Genomic DNA, 8,534 nt, shown 5'->3' on the forward strand with positions numbered 1-8,534 from the left:
TTTGAAATAACAGTAAAAAAGGAACCAGTAAATGTCTTTTATTTTTTTAAGTGCAGCTTCTAAACACTTCAACAAAATGTACACATAGAAGACAAGTCATTCTGAGGAAATATGCATAGTTTCATGACTATACAACACTATATGGATGATAGAAAATTAAAAAAACTACCATACATCTGATGTCACTCTGTCCCTCTGGGTAATGTGTGTGTATGTGTGTGTGTGTTAAGTGTGTGTGTGTGTGTTAAGTGTGTGTGCTGAGTTTGTGTGAATGTGTGCTAGAGGGGATGGGCTTGGTGTCAGAGAGAGAGAGAGAGAGAGAGAGAGAGAGGGAGGGAGACTTAATCATCTCTTTAATCACCAGCAGAAAAAAAAGCAATTTTGTGTTGTTGTTGTTTTTTCATCATTACAGCTTAAGAAATATCTTAGGCCTCAACATCAACTGTTGCTAGCCTACTCCCAAAATGAATAGTCATTAGTAAGCATTTTATAAATACAGCTATAATTAAATTGTTCATGGTTTATATGCATATTTATTTTGAGGAGATTAAAGGCTGTAATCTTCCTAAAAAAAACACAAAAAAAAACAAACAAACACAGAACTCAGAAACATTTATTTCAAGATGCAATAAAAGAAAACTGTACACTATATATATATATATATATATATATATATATATATATATATATATATATATATATATATATACAATTGCATAAGTTTATATATTTTTTTTTATCAAGTGTACAGCTAATAATAATAATAATAATGCATTTTATTTAAGGCGCCTTTCAAACCACTCAAGGTCACCGTACAACAAGTAACAACAGTAACATTATTAAAACAAAAAATAACAGCAAATAACAATGTCAGTAAAAAAACAATAATATTAGAATAGCACAACATATTGTGGAATACTATATTAAGACTTTATATATAGGCTTTATGAACAGATAGGTTTTGAGAGATTCTTGAAGTACTAGCATCACCTCCTCTTGTACGACGGTTTGAGGAATATATTTTCCAGATAGTACCGCCGCTCCCTATATGCAGAATACGCAGTCTTCGTAGGGCACCAACTCCCAGAGGGGGCACCATCCCAGTAGCTAAAAAAAAAATAAAACATGCGCCATTCTCCCATCCGCGCTCGCGACCGCTCGGACATTTGCGGATGAATGTTCGTAATTGATGGATGGACATCTATGCCCGGGTAAAAGATATCAGCAATCCGGCACAGAGAAAAGAAAAATAAAGTAAAAAACAAAACAAAAACAGGCATAAAGTTGGCTTGACATTGGACATTCGAGAGTCTCAAATTTAGGGACCGTCTCTAAAGTTTCATGTAATATTGTTATACACTTTTCTAACGTCAGTAGCATTTGAAGAGAATGACTTACAGTCATAAAAACAACTGTAATTGTTCATCTAGGTGACAGCTATAATGCACCATTAAATTGAATGTTTGATATTTATTAAAACAAACTGTAAGTCATATGTAAATTATGCTACTTTTTCACATGGGCTCAAAAGCAAATTTGAAGCTCAATAGCATTTGAGGAGAAAGACTTGCAGTCATAAACCAATTGTAATGTGTTCATTTAGGTGTCAGCTACGATGCACAACTTATACATTTTTTATATATATTAAAATAAAGTGTTACTAAAGTTATATATATTGTTCTGTGTATGTGATTTCAAAGTCTAGACGGGTCGGATTAACCCTTTAACTGCCATATCCCTTAAAATTTGATTGCAAGAGGGTTACTGTAAATGCTTATGCCCGCTGGGCACAGTTTTCCCGATGCCACCGGGGTGGTGTTGCACTGACGGCTTGAGCCCGCCATCGCTGCTTGCAGCTATATTTATTATTATTATTTTTTTTTTTCCAACGTCTCGGGGGCTTTTGGGGCCCTTAACGTGCTTAAAAAGTCTTGAAAATTGGCACACGGATTGGAACCTGCGGCCATTAGGGCCGGGCAGAGACTGATACACGGGCGTGGCACAGGGGCTCTACAGCGCCCCCTGGAATATGGAGGGCCATATATCATACATTCTTGCTCGTAGACGTATGAAACTCGGTACACATATAAATCTCATCAATCCAAACAACTTTTGTATTGCATATCATGGGCTCCGCCCAACAGGAAGTTGGCTATTTAGGGTTTAGTATTCAAATTTTTCGTCAAAGTTGTGGGGGCTTTTGGGGTCCTTAACATACTCAAAAACTCTTGAAAATTTGCGCACACTTTGGAATCTGTGGCCTTTAGGAGCCTGCAGAGGCTGGGACCCGGGCGTGGCACAGGGGCTCTACGGCGCCCCCTGGAACACAGTCAGAAATGTTGATGTATAGCTCACACATACTTGCACATATTCATATGAAACTCAGTACACATATAGATCTCATCGTGCCGAACAACTTTCGTATTGCATGTCATAGGCTCCACCCAACAGGAAGTCAGCTATTTAGAGTTATGTAAAAAGCGCATGCTCTGGAATTTGAAATACTTGTCATAGGTTTTTTTCTCGATTGCCGCCAAACTCGGTCAACATGATCTCAAGACAATGGGGATGAAAAATTGCCAGGGGATTTTTGATATCTCGAACGGTTTGCTCGTGGCGAGGCGTTGAAATTATGGCGAGAAATTAGAAACAGGAAGTGTCTAATACCATCCACATACATTTCCTGATTTTAATCAAACTTCATCAGATTATTCGTTGTATGATGTCGATCGCATATATGTGACTATTAGGAGTCAAAGTTATAGCGCCACCAACTGGCAGAAGGAAGTGTGTCATTTTCAAAATGATTTGAATTCAGCATCTTATTATTATTCGATTTGCTTCAAACTTCATCAGAATAATGTTAAAACACAGCTGATATAAATCTGCAAGGGGGATATTGATATCTAAAAAATTGTTGCCGTGGCAACATGTCAAACTGGAATACTTCTCAGGTGATTTTGAGGCAAATAACATACTTAGAATTTCACAAAACTCTGAACACACATCAGTATTTCTGATAGGAACTTAAATTGTGAATGGATTTTGGATAGCTTGAATGGTTTTGCCGTGGTGATTTTTTTAAATGACCTTACAAAGGGAATCATTATTGTATTTTTCAATTGCAGCTTCCAAACACGTCAAAGAATTTTTTCATACAGATGAAAAAGTCATTCTGAGGAAATATGCATAGTTTCACGACTTTACAACACTGTATGGATAACAGAAAATTAAAAAAAACTGTCAGACATCTCATCTCACTCTGTCCCTCTGTTTGAGTATATGTGCTTCAGACTTCCATTGTCTGAGAGAAATAGCGCCCCTACAGGTGCAATTACCGGACTTTTACTTTCACTTTTAAATCGGTTAAAAATACAAACAAATACTTAGATTTAATTCACACTGACAAGCTAAACCAACATATCTGATTATTACCGGTTCAGGGCTCATGTATAAATTATTTCTGGCCAGAGATACGTGAGAAATAGGAGAGATGAATCACCGCTGTGATCACGAGCGTCTGGAGTAAAGAGCTCAGAGAAAACGAATTTATTCCTGTTTTAAAGCTTTTAAAAATAAATTATTACAGCGATATCACACAATCAACCAATTAGAACACACCAAGAGCTAAATTAAGATGTTTTTGAACTGTTTGTGTGAAAATGAAATATTTGCAGCTGCCTATCTGAAATCACCGCCTCCGATCAGCGCGTACAGTGTCCAGCTCAAAACAAACGAATTTATTCTTGTTTAAGAGCTTTTTTAAATAAAATATTACCACAAATGCACACAATAAACCCATTGTAACACAACAAGAGCTAAATGCAGGTGTTTGTGACCTGTTTAAGTGTGCAAGACTATTTGAAAGCGCGACTGGCAGAATAACATATATCTCTCGAGCTGCAGGATTCTGCCTTTCGTCGTACGAACGAACACATAACGGACAAGATTATTTCAAAACACATAATAGCTTGGCGACTATAAACGAAAACAGCCACGTGAACATAAACTGGATCTACTGGATTTGAATATTAAAGTGACCACATTTACCACTTGCTTCTGTCTTCAATTTTAATCTATATAAAAAAGGAAACTCATTCGACTTGGCTGCTTTTTTAATGTGTGCGTATTTATTTATTTATCTTTTTATACATTTTGTATAATTTCATAGTTTGTGTATTACAATTATAAAAACAAAAATAAAATTAGCCACTCACATCCCAGACAGCAAGCCAACATTGAATAAACATTGTTTTTCCATCTGAATCATCATTATGGTTGATATTGAAATTTCAATGCAAAATAAATGTTGAATCACCATTATCATATCGATGAAAACCTGATGTTATTAATGTTGATGGCAACAATATTGGAACAACATTGATCCATAGTTATCTTTATGATTGATTAAGCATTGATATTTGGTTACCGGGTGATCCCTGAATGTGTTGAAAAGTAATTGATTTATAGTGGACAGAGGAACGATGGGGTTGTTGAAAAGTCATCGAAATATAGTTGACCGGGAAATATGATAGAAAGTGCATCGAAATATAGTTGACCGGGAAATATGATAGAAAGTGCATCGAAATATAGTTGACCAGGAAATATGATAGAAAATGCGTCGAAATATAGTTGACCGGGAAATATGATTGAAAATCCATCGATTTTTGGTTGACCGGGAGATCAACGGGTGGTATACCCAACGTACTGCACCGGACACAGCTCATTTCTGGACCCTTGGCACAAGCGTACAGGTAAGCTTGCTTAATGTTCGATATGAACCAGACAGCACAGGCACGCGGTGTGTTTTTATACAGTCTGTGGGCAGCTGAAGAGACTGGCTCATTTTCAAATAATGTTACCGTTAACTTGTTTAGACAACGGTCACGGTAAATTAATGTTAAAGCCTTTCGTGTCCAGCAGTTTCTCGGAGGGAAAATGTAAAAGCGGTTTATTAAAGAGAAGTCCTGACTCCTTTATCGTCGTGTTTTTCACTCTTTTACAGGCTGCCAGAAAGAATCCGTCTCTATAGTGAGTGATTATTGAATGAGGCTGTACATTATAAATGTAATGTTTTAACTCGAGATGTTTGTTTGTGTGAATGCTGTGTGTGCGGTGAGTTCTGCGCGAGCGGGGAGCAGAGTTGCCATGGAAACGGGGCATCAACACAAAAACCGTTACTGGCAAGCAGTAACGTTAATCTCCGTCTCTCGCTGCGGTTTACGCTGTTTTAGGTAAGTTTAGTCGCTAAAATCACACAAATATGATATACAAATGTTTCTGACACGTTTCTTACTTGTTATTGACATGTTTCAATTACATTTATTTTATAGAAATGGTTTAGTGTCTTCGAAAAAGTCTGTTAGCATCTATCTTAGCAGTTTTCAGGTAAGTTAATGTTAGGCTAATTTTGAGCTCTTGTTGATGAAACTCTGGGCTTTTCATCAAATCGTCGTGTGTGTGAGATATTTTGATGGCTCTGTGAATGTTTTGCTGGTGATTTGTCAGTGTTTTTTTTTTTTTTATAGAAAAGGCTGATTTACTGAATCGATGACGTTACTTACACTGAGCGTGTAACGTTAATCGGCTGAAAACAAGTTCACATGAGTTTTGATATTTCATGATAAACAGATATTAATACAAATTGTTCTGTGATTTCAGGAGGACAGAAAGAAACTATACAGAACAAAGTGAAACTCCAAGATTTTTGAAAAGAAAATTGGTGAAATATATTCTGAAAAAGGCATATTAATGTATTTCATGAGCTTCTTCAGTAAATCTGTATTTCTAAGTCAGTATCTCCCTTCAGAAATGTGGCTGAAGGGAGATACTGACTTAGAAATACAGCTGAACTCATGAAAAGAAGCTCATGAAACACATTAATATGCCTTTTTCAGAATATATTTCACCAAATTTAAGAAGTCCCTGACATCAAAACGTAAGTCACACTCAACCTAAAATTTAAAATATAGATTCTGTTATTTTAAGATTATATTATTAGTAGTAGAATTTGTATATTACATATGTTATTATTGTTGTTATATATATTATTCTGTCTTTTATCTGCATTTTACCTCTGCTTTATCTTGCTTCCTTCTAATGAACCTGGAACTGCAGAGTAAATATTGTTGTCTCTGTGTAAGATGGCTTGTTTTGTTCCTGGACTCTTCAGTGATGATGAGCAGAGTCTGAGTGAACCTGCTGTCAGACAGTAAGTACCCTGAGTACCCTGGGGTTTCAGTCAGGGCCTTCAGTTAACAACTGAATCAAACAAAATCCTTAATGGTTAATAGTTACTAGTTAATATATTATTAATCACTTATAAATCATTGAAATGTCAACATTTTACTATTATCTCAATAAACATTATAAATAATTTACAAAGCTTTCTGCACCCCCTAATCTATAAAGTGTAAACTACTCATCAGTTGTACTCATCGGCTTTCATTTGCTTTTGGATGTTTGCGTCGCAAGTGATACAGCATTGTACTTGCACAACTATTGTACTTCATTTTAAAACCCAAACCCGGACCTCTGACACACCAGGCAAAAGTTCTACCACTGAAACATTTGAGCTGACAAACAGATATATTGTAGCTTAATATTCACAATAGGAAGAAAGTGCAGCATAAAAAATATCATATTTTAGCATTAAAATCCCTTTAACATTTATGGTGATCTGAGAGGCCGGGGGAGTCCAGTTAATGGGGCGTAATTCATTAGCTTTAATGAGAATTGTATATTTTATAGGCCTACATTAAAATGTATTTAGTTTTTTATATTTTACAATTATTTCTTGAATGCTACTATTACATCAACTGTAGCTGAAAAGAATAAACCCCTGTATATTTAATTTGTATATTATGTTGTTTATATTCTTTGTTTTTATATTTTTAATAACAGATTGGTTACCTGAGTACATATGTATAAAGTACAGTCACACTGTATGATTGTGAATTTTAATTGCTGTTTTTAACAGAGATTTTTGTCTTTTCTGTTCTTTTACAGATGACTATTGCACACCAAGTAAGCAAAACAACATTTTTGGTTTCATTTTATTTTATTTCTGCAAACAACTTGCACCACTTGCAATTGGTTTTCCAGCCCAAAACCTCATCAAAAACTGAATGCAACGGTTTTTGTCTATGATTATTTTGTCAAAACATCTTTTGTCTATGCTAACTCTAATCTACATTAACTATTTAATTAGTATCCAGTTATTTATATTAAATTTGTGGAGTTAACAACTACTTCTGAACCAATGAAATAATAAACATAAAAATTTTTGAGTCAATTGGCCTCATACATTTTCCTTATGAAAGAGGTCACTGCAAGCTAATCCTTTTTGCCTCCCTTTAGTTCGAATACATCCATGAACAGGCAGTTTTGAAAAGTGCTTTGAATATAGGGGAAATATGATCTAGCCTTCAACACGAGGACTTATTGCCTTATCCGATCATTGAAAAATCATAGGCCTAGGCTACTGAATTTGTTCAAATATATGTTCTGTTTAACTTAAATGCTATATTTGTTTTGCATTGTGACTTTATTTTCTGTTTTAGATGCTCTTACTCAGCAGATGGGGACAGCTACCATCACCCAATTTTCACCCAAAAGTGGCTGCGCTATTCGCCAGACCGGGCAGGAGGGACTGGACGACAACTTATGCAGGCATCAGATGACAATGAAGTGTAAATAAAGAGTAGAGGCTAATAAACAGGAATTTGATTTTAAATAGTGTGGTGTGTTTTGTGTTTTATACAAGATTTTAAATGTTCCATTCATTTTTTACATCCTGGCTGTAGATAAAGCAGGCTATTTAATTTATGGCATTACATTTAAAATTAACATTTTAAAACGATTGAAATTCCATTGAAATCACGTTGATCCTTGGTTCAGTTGAAATTTTAACATTGTTTCAATATTCCTGATAATTGAAATAGCATTGAAATTCCGTTGATTTATGGACAGAATTTCAACATTGTTTCAATATTAAATCAGGGTGCAAAATGATGTTGAATCAACATCAGAGTTCGATGTTGATTCAATGACTTAATGTTGACAACGGGATGTTGATTCAGCATAGTTTCAATGACTGTTTGCTATCTGGGATAGAAATAGCTTAGGCCTTAACCTTTTTCTGACAGTTTTAGGGATTTTTAAAAATCCTAAAAAAAAACTTATTTGTGCTGCAAATAATAATTTCAAACTCATTTGATACTGACCTATGACATCCTGTGACATTATATTTATTTTAATTTACATAATCTCATGGATGTAACAGTAAATCTGTTCAGCTCACAGATCAATACTAAGCTGTAATACAAGCAGAACTTTCACAAATGCTTATGAGTCATTTAAGGATTTGATAACACTGTAAAATAATGTCTAATTTGTTAACATTAGCAAATTCATTGATAACACTTTATAATAACTGCACTCATTATTAAATAGTCAGTTCATGCTTTATAAAGCCTTGTCCCAATATTAATAGTCAGTAGTAAGCAGTTTATAAATACAGCTATAAATAGCTT

The 8,534-nt window shown here is 34.9% G+C and overlaps 1 long non-coding RNA gene across 2 annotated transcripts; it reads left to right on the forward strand.

Annotated features, from left to right (window-relative positions):
• Positions 1-4,221: 4,221 nt before the first annotated feature.
• LOC127946045 (uncharacterized) lies at positions 4,222-7,735 on the forward strand. Of its 2 annotated transcripts, none has more exons than XR_008151004.1 (5): positions 4,222-5,234; positions 5,334-5,938; positions 6,144-6,211; positions 7,009-7,026; positions 7,563-7,735. It is a non-coding gene; the product is annotated as an uncharacterized LOC127946045 (long non-coding RNA). The 2 variants fall into 2 exon arrangements; XR_008151003.1 differs by having other exon boundaries at positions 5,662-5,938.
• The last annotated feature ends 799 nt before the right edge of the window (positions 7,736-8,534 follow it).

The sequence above is a fragment of the Carassius gibelio genome, chromosome A24 (assembly GCF_023724105.1).
Source record: "Carassius gibelio isolate Cgi1373 ecotype wild population from Czech Republic chromosome A24, carGib1.2-hapl.c, whole genome shotgun sequence".
Taxonomy (NCBI): Eukaryota; Metazoa; Chordata; class Actinopteri; order Cypriniformes; family Cyprinidae; genus Carassius; species Carassius gibelio.